The sequence below is a fragment of the Alexandromys fortis genome, unplaced genomic scaffold (assembly GCF_014885135.2).
Source record: "Alexandromys fortis isolate MF-2015 unplaced genomic scaffold, M_Fortis_MF-2015_v1.1 scaffold_16, whole genome shotgun sequence".
NCBI classification, from domain to species: domain Eukaryota; kingdom Metazoa; phylum Chordata; class Mammalia; order Rodentia; family Cricetidae; genus Alexandromys; species Alexandromys fortis.
Genome location: NW_026067893.1, coordinates 6,948,904 through 6,966,922, shown reverse-complemented (window position 1 = coordinate 6,966,922; position 18,019 = coordinate 6,948,904). Strand labels below are relative to the sequence as shown.

General features: G+C 47.7%; 1 protein-coding gene across 2 annotated transcripts in view; it reads left to right on the top strand.

The window, feature by feature from the left end:
* Rbm20 (RNA binding motif protein 20) overlaps window positions 1-18,019 on the top strand; it is a 170,985-nt gene that overhangs the window by 71,254 nt on the left and 81,712 nt on the right. The window lies entirely within an intron of this gene.

The following is an 18,019-nucleotide window of genomic DNA, read 5'->3' as shown; positions in this document are numbered from 1 at the left end:
TTGGCGTTGGGGGTCAGCCTGCTCCGTGTCCTGTGGAACTGTGGGAGTGGAGAGATTGGGGATGAGGGTCAGCCTGCTCCGTGTCCTGTGGAACTGTGGGAGTAGAGATTGGGGTTGAGGGTCAGCCTGCTCTGTGTCCTGTGGAACTGTGGGAGTGGAGAGATTGGGGTTGAGCGTCAGCCTGCTCTGTGTCCTATGGGAGTGTTGGCTTCCCTAGAGCAGCCACCAGAAGCTGCCCAGCAATGTCTCTGCAGCCTCGGGTGTGCCGGGTCACATTGTTGTCCGCCAGCGCTCTGGCACTTGCAGTCTCACAGAGGGTACATTCTTTCTTTGTAGCCAAAGCAGATATTTTTGCTGCGTGTGAACCATCTGAGGAGTGAGAATGGCAGGCGGGGAAGACGGGATCATCATTATCACCGAGAAACATTTGTCAAGTGCCTACCTAAGTGCACAGGTTTGCAGAGGCAGTGCCCAGCAGCCTTGGCTGTGCTTGGCTGCCCCTTCCAGGGAGCTTGACCTCTCAGACCCCATGTGTGTGCCCTCAGGAAATTTACATTTTGTGGGTGGAACAGCACACGTGAGCCAGCAGGCAGGGCGGACGGTGACAAATGCTGCCTGGGAGCTGTTAATCAAGTGGCAAACCCTATCCGTGAACTCGGGCAGCCACTGCCCATCTCAGCAGGACGACCATCTGGATCCCACGCAAGTCCCAGATGTCTTTCTAGTCAGCAACACCGCAGATTTGCCAGATCTAGGCAGGTCGGTGGCTCTAACAATCGGGGTCAGAAATCCCCTTCGGAAGCTGGCGAACCTTTTAGACTTCTACTTCAGAATTTCTTTGGAATGTACACCTCTGCAATCTCACAATTTCAATTCCTTGGTTTACATGAACATGCTGAAAACCAACCTTGCAGGGGCCTGTAGACTCATAATACTATTTTCAAGCGCTTATATCTCAAAGGGTTTAAAATATTTTTTTATCGATTCTTTGAGAATTTCATGCAATATTTTGATAATATTCATTGTTCCAAACTCCTCCCAGATCACCCCTTCTTCATACCCACCATACTTGTCCTCTCGTGCACCCCCATCCTCTCTCTCTATCTTTGGTCAACCTATCAGCAGGTACCAATGTCCACAGCTTCTCAGCCTGTGGTGGCACCTTGTCCCTGTCTCCGCACTTCACTGTGTCCATACAAACATGTCTTTACAATCACTGTCCTGTGTGCACCTGCCCTTTCTGTCCATCAATCATTGCCATCTCTGGCTCTTACACTCTTTCCTTCCCTTCCTCCTTGAAGGTCCCTGAGCCTTAGGGTAGGTGGACTGGGATAGCAGCCACCCTAATAGTGGTTGGTGTGATACAGACCTTCTCTTTAGAGCTGAGCACCCCAGTCTCTTCTCTGTTGACCAGTTGTGGGTTTTTTGAGTCGCCATCCACTGCCAGAAGACTCCTGCTGTGGGCTGAGGCATGTGCTGAGCTGCGGGCAGAGCAACGCTATTGTTTTAAAAGCCCCGGATTGACTCACATCACCCTTATTAGAAATATGTTTTCTCAGGACTGAATAGACTGCTCAACAGTCAAAAGCACTTATTGCTCTTTCAGAAGACCCAAGTTCAATTCCCAGCACCCACTAAGAGCTAACAACTGTTTGTTACTCTAACCCCGGGGGCTGTGACACTCTCTTCTGGTCTCCTAAGGTACTACCTGCCCTTGACACACAGATATAGGCAAAATACCCACAATCATAAGGTCAAAATACTATTTTCTCAGTTATTTCTGTATTAAAAACCTCTTTTCTTTAAAAATATTATTCCTTCTGGGTGTCCATCAGTTGATTTAGGAAGCACTGTGGCGTGGGATTGATCCAGTTGTTTGTGGAAGCACAGATGAGCTTGGAGGGCACTGTGTTAACTGAAACAAGCCAGGCTCAGCGAGACAAACTCTGCATGAGCTCACTCAACAGGAGGGAGCTGGAAAACTGATCTCGTAGAAAGCGAGAGTGAAATTATGGCCGCTAGAGGCTGGAGTAGAGAGGAAAGAGAGGGGACGGATAGCAGGTTCCTGAAATCCAGCTGGACTGGAGGTGAGCTGTAATAGTTCAGATTTAACTAGAATTTACCATCTATTTCAAAGAAACCACAAGAGTTTGACTTTTCTCAGCACAAAGAGATGGCAACTATTTGAAGTGATATAAATACAAGTCAGACTTAAATACACAGTGTATGCACACACAGAAATATCACATTGTAGCGTAAATCTAATCATCACATGCCGGTTTAAATTTACTAAAGATGTTTACTAAATGCCCATTGTAGCCACGCATTATTTAGATTCTTGGACTGTAAAGACAGAAAAGCAAAACGACAACAAAAAGCCATCCTATTGACTATATTTTTCTTCTGCTCTTTCACACACTAACAGAAAATAAAAATGCAGTTGCATAAAGTATACCTATTATTTTTAATATAAAGCAAGGTAGACAGGCTTGCATTTTAAGCATGCTATATTGCTTGGTTTTGTATTGAGGGGGTTCCCAGTCCACAGCTGGGTGCAGGGAGGGGACAGTGTTAAATCCTCCACTCTTGTAAAACTAATTGAATGGCACAGTGCTGGGCGGCGTGTGTGTAGAAGGCTGAGGGCATTGGCCATGCCAGATTTCTGGAGGCGGGAGGCAGGATTGACAGCCACAGCTTGGTCCCCGTGCTGGGGTGGAATCTGCTGTGTGTGCAGCCTCCCCCCTCTTATCCTGGCAAGCGGTGGTGCAGGGCAGACAGACAGCCTCCCTGTCTCAGGACAGATGTGTGTTGGCTGCACTATCTGCTCCCTCTCTGGGCTCTCCTCCCCCTTCTCCCTTGACGCACCCCTCCAGGGCCCTCTCGGTGGAATGTCCTGTCCCAGCAGGCATTGCATCACTGCTGTCCAGCCTTAGGCTCTTGGTGGCTGCTTTTGCTCTGACCAAGAAAGGCCTGAGGTGTGGGTTTCATAACTGCTGTGGGGGAATCTGTCATCTGTCCTATGTGTGGTGTGCCTCAGGGCTGGAGATGCCACCAGCACCATTGCGTGTTCTCCCAGTTAAAGCACTGACTCGGTCAGCCTGGGACAGGTCTTCTCCTCACTATGCCCACTCCAGGGGAAGACTGAGATGGGCCACCGAGCGCTCAGGTACTGTTGACCGAAGCTGCAGCCTGGAATCTATGTCCCTTTATTCTACCCACTGGATGTGAATCATGGCCACTCACTGTCCTCATCTGTGAACTGGAAAGAACGTGAGGATCATATGATCTTGAGGAAGGACTACAAAGTCAGGGGTCCCAAGATCACCCTCCCACACTGAGAATTAAGGGTTCCCAAGGCTCCATCCACAAGTGGAATCATTAGGAAAACCTTCAGACCTTACTGGAAACTGTTGTCTTCAGTTATTACCCACGACAGATGAGGAAAAGGAAAGGATGCCAGGCGGCAGAGCCCTGGTGAGCTCTGCACGAAGCTTCCAGTTGGCCCTTTTCAGTGACTTCACGCCAAGTGTTAATGTCTGGCTACCATGTATGGCTGCATGGATAGGGTGCTACCAGGCAAACCTCAACCTTGGGTGGTTTTTACTGGTTGGCTCATATGGTTGATGTCCTTGAAGCTGACCTTACTTTTCAGTCCAGTCTCCGCCAGGTTCTAGTTGGTACTACATGGGCTTCCCATAAGCCACAGAAGAATGTCCACTGTGTCCCAAGGTAGGACAGCCCAAGGGCCTCAAGAGCACCTCCCAGAGTTAAAGAGGGCAAAGGTCAGGCCTGTCTCTGGGTGACATTCATTCTTCCCTGGGTAGGGAGGGTGTGTGCATGGTGGACTTCAGGGGATTTGTGAGCCATAAAGAGGGCAGACAGATGTCACCCTCCCAATTTACAGGTGACCAGTGACACTGAAGGACACTTTCTGAGTCAGCAAGTCCCAGGCCTGAGTGTGGGGATAAAGAGTCTTGCTGGGTATCTTCCCACGTCCTGCAGACCTGAGGTCACTCTATTGATGTGGCCCAGTAACAAGCTGGGCATGGTCCCTGGTTGGACCTGGTTTCCCACCACATCAAAGCTCTGTGACTTGGTGTAGATTTTTTTTCTTCATTCACTGTCCAGTAGGACGATGGTCTGACTCACCCAAGATAAAGCGCGTGAAGTCCAGGCTCATAGTACCGTTAGGTAGGTGGTGGTACTTAGCCTATCAATAATGACACCCGTTCCCCAGGAATGACTACAGCTCTTCCTCAGTAATACCCCTAGCACTTTGTTACGTTTTTAGGAAAAACAAAAATGGAAGATTATCTTGGATATAGAGAAAATATTTGTGATATTCTCACAAAAGTTTTGTAACTTTCGTTAAAAAAAAAAAATTGTAACTGCCACATAATCATCTACATGATTTACAAAGCTGTCCTGGTTGCTCTCCAAAACTCTTCCACAAGAGGCTCTCTAACTTCAGCTTCTAGCTTTGAGATCTCTTTCCTTTTCTTCTATTCCTTCCCTTCCTGTGCTCCCAGTAAACTCTTACCTGCCCATCCAATCCTAACGGCTTCTCGTCTTCCTCTGATGTTTACAGCCCGTTTACCCCTCTGCAGAAGCATCTGCTTCACGGTTACCTGTCAGCCTGGTTAATGTGTGCATTTCCCTGTGGCCGTGATCCCTGTGGCAGTGGACACTGAGATTACCTCTCTCAGAGCAGCTGGCCGGTTGTCGCTAGAGTCAACGTAACGGGAAAAGCCAGGTGGGCATCTCTCAAGCTAGAGAGGCACTGGTGGTCGACTCCCAGCCATCCTCAGTTGCATGAGAATCACACCCTTGTGTACTGGACTACAGCATGGACAGGGCCAAGAGACTGTGCCCATCTGTGCTCTAATAAGACATTGGGGTGCTGAGAGGCACTTTTCCGCCTCCTTTCATTGGAAGGAGTACAGCTCAGCAGGTGCATGGATAGTCATGCTAACTCATGTGAACTCTGGGAAAGGTTGCGGAAGTCACTTGAATGCAGCTTGGGAGAAACACCACCAGAGCTCCTCTCCGTTGGCTGCTTTTCTTTGGGGTAACTGCTGTCACCAAACATCCAGCTCTTTACCACCTTAGTGTCGGCAGGTGACTTTTCTCGTTGGTTCTGTGGCTTTCTGTTGGCATTCTGTATCCATTCAAACCAGCCGTCTCTCTGTGAGACTGAGCTTCCCTCAGCTCCTCCCAAGACCTCTCTATCTGCCCTTGCATTTCCAGCCATCTCCAGCCTCTACCAGCACGTTCTCTGTTCTTGACCTCTATGCCAGTTTGCAGTGGGGAGCACTGCTCCTTCTTCCCAGGTCATGATCACTCAGGAGCACCCAGGAACAAGGTAGTACTAGGATATGCTAGTGTAGACAGGATGAAAGAAGAGGCTCTCCACAGACAACACTTATGGTGTAGAAATATGGGTCTCTGGCTCTGTTGATCCCTGAACGTCAGAGGTGAGGATCCCAAGATCTGCTGTTGGTTCTCTATCATGTCTCCTGTTACCCAAGTGTTCATGTCTTCATTAGGACTGGCTATGATCCTGCAACCTCTCTTCGTTCCCCATGACTCACTATTAACCAGAAACCAGAGACCCATGAGTGGCCGTGGGTTCCCACCTCACCAGCACCTCTGCCCATGGCACGAGTACTCAGCAAGCCCTCTTTGTAGATGAGACATCTATCGGGAGCTCTGGAGTCTTTTCCTGTGCTGCTGTTCATCAGCAGTGGGGGTCTACTGGCTCCCCGCCGACTTCCCCATTCCCGCTTCCTCAGAGGAGAGACCTTCTGTGTCATTCACTGCAGGTCAAGGGGCTGGAGCAGGGTTGCCCTTCACCTGGCAGTAGATCCAAAGCTAAGCTCTAGGCGGGTTCTCAGCCCTTGTTTCCTCTTTTCTCGCCTTTATTATGGCAGACATCTCCGAGCAGACAGTTTCTCTACTCAGATTTCCGCGTTCACCTCATCAGCTCTGAAGGTTTACTTCATTATTTCTTACTGTTTTGTCTCCCTTTGTAGGAAAGAACTTTCTCTTTTCTCCTCACCCCACTTGAGCTATTCCCATATTTGTCGGGAGGGGGCATCTCATTTTGAGCAAGCAGGATTACCGACAATCCCAAGCAGGTCTGGATCAGCGGGGGTCTGGGTAGCTGGGTAGCATGATGCTGGTTGGTCAGTGGGGACAGTCTCAGTCATCCATGGCATGGGCAGGAATATCGGGAACTATTTACCGTGGGTGTTAAAATATAAACCTCTGGAAGTCCTCAGATCCCGGTTCATCTCCAGTGGCTTTAGCCATTGGTGACGTGCGGATCACTTCCTTTCCAACTTTATTCCTTGATTCTGTAAAGACAGAATCTATAATCTATAACAGAAACTATTGATTGAAGTTATGTTCTATCTGATCATTGGTTCCCAACTTCAGCCCAGCTGGCATCAAAGCAAGGTAGTCCCTGACTTAGTAACCCAAAGGCTTCAGCTTTAACCAGTCCCAGGTGGTATTAATGCGTGTAGCCCGGAACACATGGGCAGCCACCACCCTGTATCCAACAGGAGCTCAAGGAATGGTACCACTTCATCCTCACAACAGTCTTGCAAACGAGAAGCCATCACCCCATTTTACATTTAGGGAAACAAAGGCATGGACAAGAAGGAGCAACTTGCTTGCAGTCAAGAATAGCGAAAAGCAAAGTCAAGATTTGAAGCGGAAGCCCTAGTGGCTGCTGTCAATCATCCTGCAGGGCTGCCAGGTCTCAGAATGAGTGGGGTACCCATGAGGCGTCGTTACCAGTTTGTCACAGGTCACAGGGCCAACCTTAGCCCAGCACCATGGAAAGAGGGCAGAGTCCTCTTGTTTTACCTCTGCATGCGACCTTGGTTTCCACAGCCAGATGCTCTGTTCTTTGTCTGCACGTAGCACCTGATTCATTCTTATGTGGAGATGCCCCTCTGGGAGGGATGCAGGGGTCCCACCTTCTGTGCTGTGATGGAGAGCTAGCCTTGCTCCAGGACGGAGGGTTGTTCTGCCCTGGGAGTGGGGATATGGATGAAGAGACGAGAGCAGAACGATGCCTGGGTGGCATTCAGTTGTCGACTGCTCATGCGCTGCCTCTCTTGGAGCCTTTCCTCACAAGGGTGACTTTCCAAGGCTGCTGCTGGGCTTGATCAGAGCTAGGAAGAGACTGGGTGGGGCAATGTCTCCCGTCTCTGCTTCCATTTGCTTTGTCACCGTGTAACAGATTTCCTGGATTAAATTTCTCCTGTACAGAGAGAATCTGGAGTGGTTTCTCTTTCTTCCCCGGGATCCTGACTAATACAGCCACCAGCCACCGTCTTCCGAAGAGGTAGCCTTCTGTATTCGACTTTACCCACTTTGTTGTTAGGATGTATACGCCCCCCCCCCCCCCCCCCCCCCCCCCCCCCCCCCCGTGTCTCCAACAGCCAGGACCGTCTCGAGGGTCATTGGCTTCTGATTTAATGTGAAGTCTTCAGTGCCCACTTGAGTAACTAGCAGCAAGCTCAGTGTTTGCTGGATGAACGAGTGACAAGGTGACTCAGTGATAGCAGAGGGAAAAGTCAGAGCTTGCAGCTTTCAGCGTGTGTGCAATAGCCAAGAGTTCCCGTGGGGCAGAGCTGATCACGCCTCACCTCACACCCCGGTATGAAACAGTGGTCATAAATCTTGAGCTGTAACACAGCACACAGATTTCTCATCTCCTGACTGCTGCATTCCAACTTATCCCACAACTCAGCGGTTTAAAACAATTCATTATTTCTCATGATTCCGTGGGTTACAGCTTGAGTATGTTTCAGATGGTCTTGCGTAGGCTCACTACTGCCACGTTGGGGAGCGGTCAGCCCCAGGGCTGCTGACGTCATCACGTGTCTGCAGTCTCAGAAGCACCTGAGACAGAAGGGGCCACTTTCTCTCTCACCACTTGCTCTCAGAGGTTAGCCTGGGCTAGCCTGGGCTAGCCAAGCCACCTGAGAAGCGGAGGCTTGGAAGTTACACAGATTCATTTCCTGGGCTGTCCTTTACAAATCCTGACCACGATGCTGGTCCAGATCAAAGCCAGGGATTGTAGACTCTTCTTTGTGGGAAGAGCTTCAAAGAATCTACAGCTACCTTGAATCTACCGGGCAGCCATTCTTCCCATTACAGACCTTCTCCGGATTAGACTCAGTACAGGCGTGTATAAGTAAGTACAGCCTCCTGGCATAGCTCTAAAGGGTAACTTAACGCTTGGCTCTCTAATGGAGAGTGTTCTCTGCTTTATTTAATTTTTCATTTGACCACCAGATGGTGACATTGTTCAGTCTACCTGGAATTCGAGGACAGCATCAGCTTCCACCCTAAAATGCCCTGGGAACCATGGCCTTAAGGCACCGCTTGGGTCCTGTGCCCTGGCTCCTGCCTTGTATCCAGGAAGGCGAAGGCTCCTTGCTTTCACCCCTCCCTCCAGGGGAGTCTCCCGTTAGCCATACGGTCTTAAAGCTGGTGGAAGACGGTTCCTTTCAGCCTCTCTAGTCAGTGATGTGAAGTGTTGGTGCCCAGCTTCCTTCCCGTGCCAGCTTCCTTCCCGGACCCAGCTTCCTTCCCGGACCCAGCTTCCTTCCCGGACCCAGCTTCCTTCCCGGACCCATGCCTGCAGACAGCACCTGCTACTTTTCTTTCCCAATCTTTTCTAGCTGCTTTTGTTTATCTTGCACCCTAAACCCCTGAGCCAGAAGTATGGGGAGTTTGTACTCCCAAACCCCAAGTGTTCAGCTTCCCCCAAGAGTCTCGTGTGCTGCACCTAGTGGACCTGGGTTGGGGAGGACATCACCCTGCTCAGCTTTTATGAACCTCATACTCAGATCTTCAGCGTGGGGAATCAAATGTGTGTTTTCAACTTGGTAAGCAAGTATTAGGCCTAGGAGAGGGGTTTGCACTGTGCAATAGCTAATTTTTCTCTCTCATTGTTGAAAATAACCTTTAATGGCTAAACCCCAGATTTTTACTTTTTTTTCCTGACTGTCAAAACCATTCTTTCCCGCCTATATTTACTATAACATTTGGAAAAGAAATAAATGTTGTTCCTTAAAACAAACAAAAAAAGCAAAATAAAACAGAAAGGGGAGTTTTAGAGTGATGGCTCAGTGGTTAGGAATATTTGCTACTCTTGCAGAGGACCCACGTTTGTTCCCAGCACCCATATGATGGCTCACAACCATCCATAACTCCAGGTCCATGGAATATGATGTACTTTTCTGGACTCTGAAGGCAACAGACAAGCAGGTGGTGCATAGACACACATGCAAGCTCACACACAAAAAAATAAAAGAAAAAATTAAAGGCATAATGTTACCTTAAAGATACACACATGTGTGCATGTACACATACACATGCACACACACACACACACATGGGGGGTTTCTGTGATTTTTGCTGCAAATATCCCATTGCTGTGGAAACACAGAAAGATCCATTGGAATAAAGAAAGCAGTATTGGCTCACTCATGACTTTTACATTGAAATTATAGCTATTAATTTTATTATAATGGCATTAATAACTCTATACTATGCTTTCCTTACTGCCTGTGTGAGTTTCCACACACACTGTGTGTGGAAAATGGTGACACTTGTCTCGGGCCTGTAGTTTAGCCCGTAAACAATTTCCTGGTTTTACTAATCTGTCTATAGAAATTCCCTCTGACCTCTAGAGTTTTCATTCTTAGCCCCTGTGAATGCCCGGAACCATGGGTAATTCTTAACTCTCCCCTGTATGTTTTCCTATACATAATACATACATGTATACATACCTATGATAAAATTTAACTTAAAACACAAGAGATCAATAATAAGTAGAAATAAAACGGAACAATAATTACAAATAAACTCCTGAAAGTGCCAGGTCATCATCCGTGTGTTTGGGGGCATCACTGATCATGTTGTGGCAGCCCACGAGTGGGTCTGGTAGTCAAGACTACGGGGGAAGGTAGTATATACAGAGTGGATATGCCGCGTAAAGGGGTTGGTTCACATTCTTAGCAGAATATAGACTTACCTGGGAGATGGGCCAGTTGGGCATGCCTGTGGGGAACCTGCCCTAAGTGTGGGTGGAGCCGTTCTCTGCCTGAGGGATATCTGGGCTATGTGTGAGAGAAAGCTGAGGGTCACTAAGCACTCACCTCTCTGTTTCTCGCCTGTGGATGCAACGTGACCACCTGCTTCAAGCTCGCTCTGCCTTGGGTTCTCCTAAGGGGCAGTCTTGTGAACTGTGAGAGAGATAAACCTTGTCAGGTATATTATCACTTCAGGGTTGTGGAAGGTGGAGCGGACGGTACCTCAGAACCACTGGGGAAGACGGATGTCAAGGACATGACCTCCTGGTCCTTTGCTGGAAAGTTCTCGAGCATCCACATTTACTTTGGACTAGAAAGGGATAGAATGAAGAAAAATGAGACTTCCTGAAAAGGCCTCTGATTGGCTGTGCATCCCCAGGGGTTTCATTGTCACTTTAGAGAGAAGAGAGTTGAATACCAGTTGAAAAGAAAAACACACAAAATACCCATTTCTTCCTGAAGTGGGTCTGCCAGTGGCCCTAGCTTCTCAGGTTGCTTCAGATCCCAGAACACCTGCCTGCTGGACCCCTGGGCTGCCATGATGCACTGACAAGAGCCCTGGGTAAGCAGGCGCGTGGGGGACACCCCTTTTCCCTGCACATAGCGCTCTTTCTGTTCCTACATCCAGACCTCTGCCCTTGAGAGAGCACTTACAACCTGGGAGGCTTCATAGAAAAGCGTTTTTATTCCTATCCATAGATAGGAAAACTCACAAAATCACTCGTGGGGCCAGCGGCTGGGGTTTGTCTGAGGCCTCAGCAAAGTGAAGAGTGGAAGGATAGAGGGAAGCTGTGACTTTCTCCCTTAACCAAACCTTATTAGTGAATGTGAATTGTTATAAATAATACATTTATTATGGTATTCTCCACATGTGTGAAACGTGCTTTGATTGTATCTCCCCGTATGGTCCCCCTCTTCTTCTGAATACAGGATTCCTCTTTAATCTCTATTTCTCTTGTTGGTTCTTTAATACTTTTCCATGTGAACTAACGCTCATTTTAACTATGTATTTAAGCACTTTAGGCTGTATTTTCACACGCCCATGTTTTCTGATCCGATCTATTAAAACACCCCATCTAACTCTTTCCTATGGCATGCAGTATCTGAAGCAGAGAAAAGAGGTTTCCCTTGCGAGCATTGGGAGAAAGTGGTGTTAACTTTGTTTTCCATTGAAGGGCACACAATGGGTGGTGGTGGGGTGGCTTGCTCGGTGGCTCCGAGGAATTTCCTGAGATTGACTCACTGACGAGAGAGTTGGTTGTGTTTTGCCAACCAAGACCCAAAGCAATGTGAGAACATCTCAGCTAAAATGCAAGGAAAACCGGGAAATGTAACCAGCGTTTAACACGCTTTTCAGTTTCTGTGTGCATGAGAGACAGGTCAGTCTTCTCCAGGCAAAGCTCCCATGCCATAGCCAGCTGTGGTTCCTACACAGCATCAGGCACCGAACAGCCAGAGGGTGACCACGGACAGCCATCCTTTTGTGGCAGTGTGCAAGCCATGAGACTTCTAGGAAGGAGGGCTGCGCAGGCCCAGATTATTCTCAGGGGAGGCGTCAGAAGAACATACTAGGCTTGGGCTGGACGTCGAACTGGAGGAGAGCTCTGTGTAGACTCCTAAAATTGCACTGATGAGCTAGGCTTTCATAGTTCCTCTCTCAGCTTCTGTACACCTGGACTGGTTATTTATCTTTGTCTTCTCTGCTCACAGTTTGGGACTCTTAACGTAAAATAGACCATTCTAATCATCTTGCAGCATTTAGAGAGAATTACATGCTATAAGATCAGCCACTGTGTAGTTCTGGAACTTTCTTTTCATCCCTCTCTAAGGGGACCCTGTACTCATTAAACAACTATGTCCTCTTCCCCAGCCTGTGGTAACCACGGATCCACTTTCTGCCTCTCTCTATGGATTTTGCTAGTCTGGATAGTTCATGTAAACAGAGTGGCCTAGTAGATGGTGTTTTGTGGATGGCTTCTTCTACCATGCATAATGGGTTCAAAGTTGAGCCATGTCGTTCAGACTCTGTTTCATATTCTTGAAGCGTCACTACATTGAAAGGCATGACGGGACAGGACTGAGAGAGGACGAGGCTCAAGGACCTGAAGGCATTCGAGAAGAGAGATGTGCAGCCCACAGATTCTGGTGCTAGCCAGCAACAGGGGATGCAGTTCAGGCCAGAAAGGTACATACATATGGGTGACCATAGTGACTGACCTGGAGGCCTGTAGGGAGAGCAAGGGAAGGTGGGTGCCAGTATACTGAATACTGTCTGAGAACTCTGGACTTGGCTCCGGGAGTCACTGAAGGTGTAGAGCAGGGGCAGGGATACGCTGCAGTAAAGCCATTGGGTGGGAAGCACTCTGGGGCTTCCTGGAACATCGGTCTGGAGTGATGGGTGAATATTAAGAGATGCTTGGAAGGATGCTGCAATAACCCAGGAGTCTGCAGTGGGAAGAAGGCTTCATCCTGTGTGGGGCTGGCTGAGTCCTGAAGGCAAATTGTAAGTGATAAAAGAAATTTTAGCAGCCTGATAAAGGAACACACTGAAGAATATATGCACTGACAAAGGAACACACTGAAGGACACATACACTGACAAAGGAACACACTGAAGGACACATGCACTGACAAAGGAACACACTGAAGGACACATGCACTGACAAAGGAACACACTGAAGGACACATACACTGACAAAGGAACACACTGAAGGACACATACACTGACAAAGGAACACACTGAAGGACACATGCACTGACAAAGGAACACACTGAAGGACACATGCATTGCCTTCTCAGAAGAGCTCAGCTGATAGAGTATCCCATTTTCTCACTTATTCCTGTGCTGAGAACCAGTGTTCAGTCTGCATTACACATACACACATGTAACAAATAACCGCTCGGGAATTTTCAAGACTGAGTCTTGATAAGTTCCTTCAGTGACCTTGAGATTTTCCAGGAATTAACCTGTCCCCTCTCCCGTGTTGGAATAGCACTCAGGACACTGTTTTTGTAGACGAGGTTCTAAGAGGTTGAAGGATTGCCCAAGAAGACAGAGCAGTGAGTAGGAGGGCTGAGGCCTGAGCCTAGATGCTCCCATCTCTGTTCCTCTGGTCCAGGCTTTCCTGCTTCCCACTCCACCTTTGTGGACTTTGTTGCTGAGGATTGAGCCATTGCCTTCACTGGCTCTGATTTTACCTCAGATAGGCCATATTGATCCTGTTCTTCATCTTTCCAACCATTTGCCTGGACAAGCTGAGGAGAATTTCAAGGTGGTAGTGTCAGTGTCTTTGAGATGTGGCCCCCAGTTGTCATTCATGCTGAGGTAGCTAAGAGTTAGCCAGTTTGCACTTTTTCCACCCCGCCAGTGTTTTGAACTATGCAACAGGGACAGAAGCTGTGTGTGTGTGTGGGGGGGGGGATGAGCCTGAGCAGGAAGCCAGCGCTGGAACTTCGCTTTTCTCTTCATCAGCACTGATGGAGTTGCTGGTGGTTTTGTGTGCACAGCCTCAGGGGGATTGTGCTGGCTACATTCCCAGAAGTTGCATTCTCTCTGAGAAGCCAGAGGTGTGTGGCATTATTCCAGATGAGTCATGTGAGCGGCCCCCTTCTTTATCTGAAGTCCCAGATCTGTACAAAGGAGCAGCTTTTTGTTGAGAAGTCAGTGACCCATGTGAATTGAATCCCTCAATTAATTCTTGTTCATACAAGACAAGCAAGGAGGGCGAGGGAGGCTCAACAGAGAGTGGTCAGATCCCAAGTCCTTGAAATAATTTGCTTTTTTTTTTTTTGATCTTCGAGACAGGGTTTCTCCGTAGTTTTTTGGTTCCTGTCCTGGAACTAGCTCTTGTAGACCAGGCTGGCCTCGAACTCACAGAGATCCGCCTGCCTCTGCCTCCCAAGTGCTGGGATTAAAGGCTTGCGCCACTACTGCCCGGCTAATAATTTGCTTTTTAAAACCCAAAATCTTCCTGTCCCCAATCCTCTGAACCCCCAGAGCCTGGTTAAATGAGCTACTGCTGCTATATTAGGCGTCATAAACTTAGCACAGGATAGCTCTGTGTTTAAAAACCTTAACTTAAGCATTGCTCATTTTGTGTGTATACACCGTGTCTGAGGGATTTGAAGATTAGATAGTTATTGTTTTCCTTGTTTACCAGACACAAAAATCAAGCTATGATAGAAAATAAATTAGGTGTAAGACTTTGAACTCACCAAGATAGGATAGATATGAGTATTTTCTCTGAATTTGTCAAATGCGAATGGACTAGGCATTGTTGATGTATTTATTACCTATATATATTGTTTATAATCATTTTACTTATTATATGCAGTTATTGTACTTATTGTGTATAGTTTTTCTTATATTAGTTATAGCCTTCTTGTTTTAGAGAAAAAGAGGAAATGTAGTGGTATTTCACTTGTACTTTAATAAATAAAACTTGCCTGGGATCACAAAAGGAAAACAGTCACAGTGGCCAGCCTTACAGACCAGGCAGCAATAACACACACCTTTAATCCTAGTAGCCACACTAGTTTTCCATAGACACCAGGTGGTAGTGGTGCACACCTTTAATCCCAGCCCTAGGGAGCATTATAAAATGGGAAGGAAACAGCTCTCAGACACAGGATTGCTGTTTCGGACTGAGGTCGAGATAAGGGCCAGTGGCTGGCTGCTTTGCTTTTTGGATCTCTAGGCAAGCTTTATTTATTAAAATAGAAGTGAAATGCCACTGCAAGGTTGACCTTGTAGAGATTGGGACTAGCCGGGGGATTAGGGTGTGGCTCAGAGACAAGGTGTCTGCCCGTCAAGTGCAAGGCTCTGGGTCTGATCCCTCGGACGGAAAATGACAAAGACTGAGTGGACGTGGAATGAACGTGGTGAGTGGTAGAGCCTCTCAGGGGCTGCTGTGCAGAGGGGGAGAAGATGCTGAGAAACACGGGCTGGCGCTGCCGGAGCACAGGAGCAAAAGCCTCAGTTCTGAGAAGTCTTCTATCGCACAACAGGGCAACTGTAGTTAACAACAACTTACAGTGTACTGCAAAACAGCCAGCGAAGAGAGACACACACACACCCCACACATGCTCACACACAAATGTAGTACATGGACTACGTGGACATGATATGTTCTCTGATTTAATCGTTGTCCACACCGTACCTCAGGAATGTGTATGTTTATATGCTGATTTAAATAAATAAAGATTTACAAACTCTACTCAGAAGAGGAAAAGTTGATAAGTTTGACTGGGTTGAAATGCGGTTATTTTTGGATCACAGTGTACGATTATGGCCTAGAAATATATACTTCGATGTTGCCCCTGAATGTGAGCGAGGAGGAAGGACAGGGCAGGGACATCGGACTTTGCCCACCACACTGAAATGACACATTTTACCATTGCTTAATCTGGGTGATGGGAACAGAGGAATACTTATAGACCTTTATTTTATTTATATCTAGTATTTTTTTAGTGCAATGAACTAGGTGAGTATCTAAAACTGAGCTACATTCCAACACTGAAGATTTTGTATTTAAAACATTTTCCAATGAAACAGAAAGCCACTACCAACCACCTGCTGCACAGAAGCTGGTGTGTAAATGAGAAATGGTCAGGCCCAAAGACAGATTCTGACCTTAGCATGGCCATGCATAAGCTGTGTCCATGTCCCTGTGTCCCAGGGGCTTCTTGCCATGGAATTCGAAGCAGGAGAGCTGGACGGATGAGATGACTTTCAAGCCCCTCTCCTTTCCAGCGCCCTATGCCTTCCTCCCTGCGGGAGCTGGAACTGTTCAAGGGGCAGCAAAGGATGCAGCAGGAGGTGCAGCTTTCCAAGCAGCAGAGAATTCAGCTTGAGCGCAGGGGAGGGGATTCTTGCATCACACTCAGGAGTTTCTTACTTCACACGCTCAGCCTGGCTTTGCTCATGCCCTGGCCTTGACAGGCGGATCTGCTCACCTTGCAGAGATAAGAGTGCTCGTAATTAAGAAACACAGCTTTTTAATTAGTTGGATATACCCCTGCTGACAGGGACCTGCATAATGGACTCCATGACTGTAGTCATAAGACTGGCAGAGAGCCACGGGATATACCCAGTGATGACGTGTGAGGAGGAGGGGGGTGCTGGCTGCCTACGGGGTACCAGTGTTCCAGTCAAGGGGATTCGCTGGTACCCGGTAATTTAAAGATGGGGTTCTTGGAATTTTCTTCTCACCTAAAGCCCTGTTTGAGTTTTTTCATGTGTGATGTAGGGCTCCGTGTCTCACTTGCCCACAGAGAAAGGGTTTTGAAGGTGAAGAAAAGGGAGGCGTGGTCTTCTGCTGAGGCTGAGTATATATGATGATGCTTATCACTGTTATCAGTTCCGGCAGCGAGTGGGGCCAACACGGTGATTGTCTTGAATAACTGGTGTCCATGCGCGGATGTGGACAGACGGGATATGGGATGTCCCTTTGAACTGTCTGGGATGTTCCTGCCAAACCGGTCTGCATGCTGGATGGCAGGAAAATCAGTGGGAAGGCACATCGTTTTCTAATGGCCCCTCTCTGTAAGTGTGTGTGTGTTTGTGTTGTGAGTTTATGTGTACCACATTTATACAGAAGCCTAAGGCCTTCGGTTCCCTGAAAGTGTAATCAGAGGTGGTTATGAGCCTCCACGTCAGTGCTGGGAACTGAACCTATGTTCTCTGAAGGGGCCATACGTGTTCTTACCACTGAACCATCTTTCTAGCCTCTGCCACCTTTTTTTTTTCTTTTTTTTTTTGAGACAGGCCCTCTCATTGGCTTGAAGTTCACAACTCAGTCTTGGCTGCCTGCCAGTGGCCTCAGGGGTCTGAATGCCTTTGTCTCTCCCGCACTAAGATTACAAACACAGCCTGCCTCTTCGACATGGGTTCCAGCAATCAGACTCTCTGTGCGTATCCAGCAAGCACCGTGCTGGAGCTACTTCTGCAACCACAGAGAATGAGTTTTAAGATTCTCAATTTCAAATCTGCCTTGAGAGGGCGTCGTCTAGAATCTGATGGGGTATAGGCAAACACAGCATGTAGCTCACTCTTTCTATCTTACAGGATGAAGAAGTCTCTAATTTCTCTAGCATGGTGAATTTCTAGTCTTCCCTCTGTCATTTCTGTTTCTTCTTCACTTAGCTCTTCTGTGATCTGAGAAATGAAGGACCTGCGGGGACTCCATGCCGTTGTCATGACATTGTTCTGTAGGGTTAACCCATTGCAACTTTCTGTGACTTGGCCTATAGCCAGGTGTGGTGGTGTGCACCTGTAATCTCAGCACTCAGTGGGCTACGGCAGGAGGATTAAAGGTTTAAGGACAGCCTAGGCTACATAGCAATACTGTCTTCTAAAAGGAAAATGGCAATGTTTTAAAAATCGTGGTTCCCTAATTGACTTTGTAACCTCTTAGCTCTGCCGCTAGATTACTGACGTGTTTGAGGAGAGCGACCTCAGCTAGGAATGCAAGTGACAAGTGTAAGCTTGCAAAATCAAGAGTGAGCAAAGGACTTGGGAAAAGTAGGGATTTGCCAGAAGCCAGTGTGTGCTTCCTGTTTTCAGTGACCTGTGCTGAAATCTTATGATTTATGGAAACTGTTGGGAAATTAGACAGAAAATTGGCGACAAGGGATGTTGCTCTCGAAATACATTCCTATGAAGATAAAACTGGTTTCTCAAAAAGTCTGTACAGATTTAATTCCTAAGCCAGTGTTTCTATTTGTGTCTGTCCCCCACAACCCCCTGCTTTACTAGGTACCACATGGTGCCTCTCCCCTCCCAGACCCTGTCCCCTAGTCAGGCTGTTCCTGGAGGCAAGGTGCATCTCCCTGAGCTCCATTTTAGCTGCATTGTTTTTGGCAAACATCTCATTGGGAAACCAAATGCAAGTCCAGGCCTGA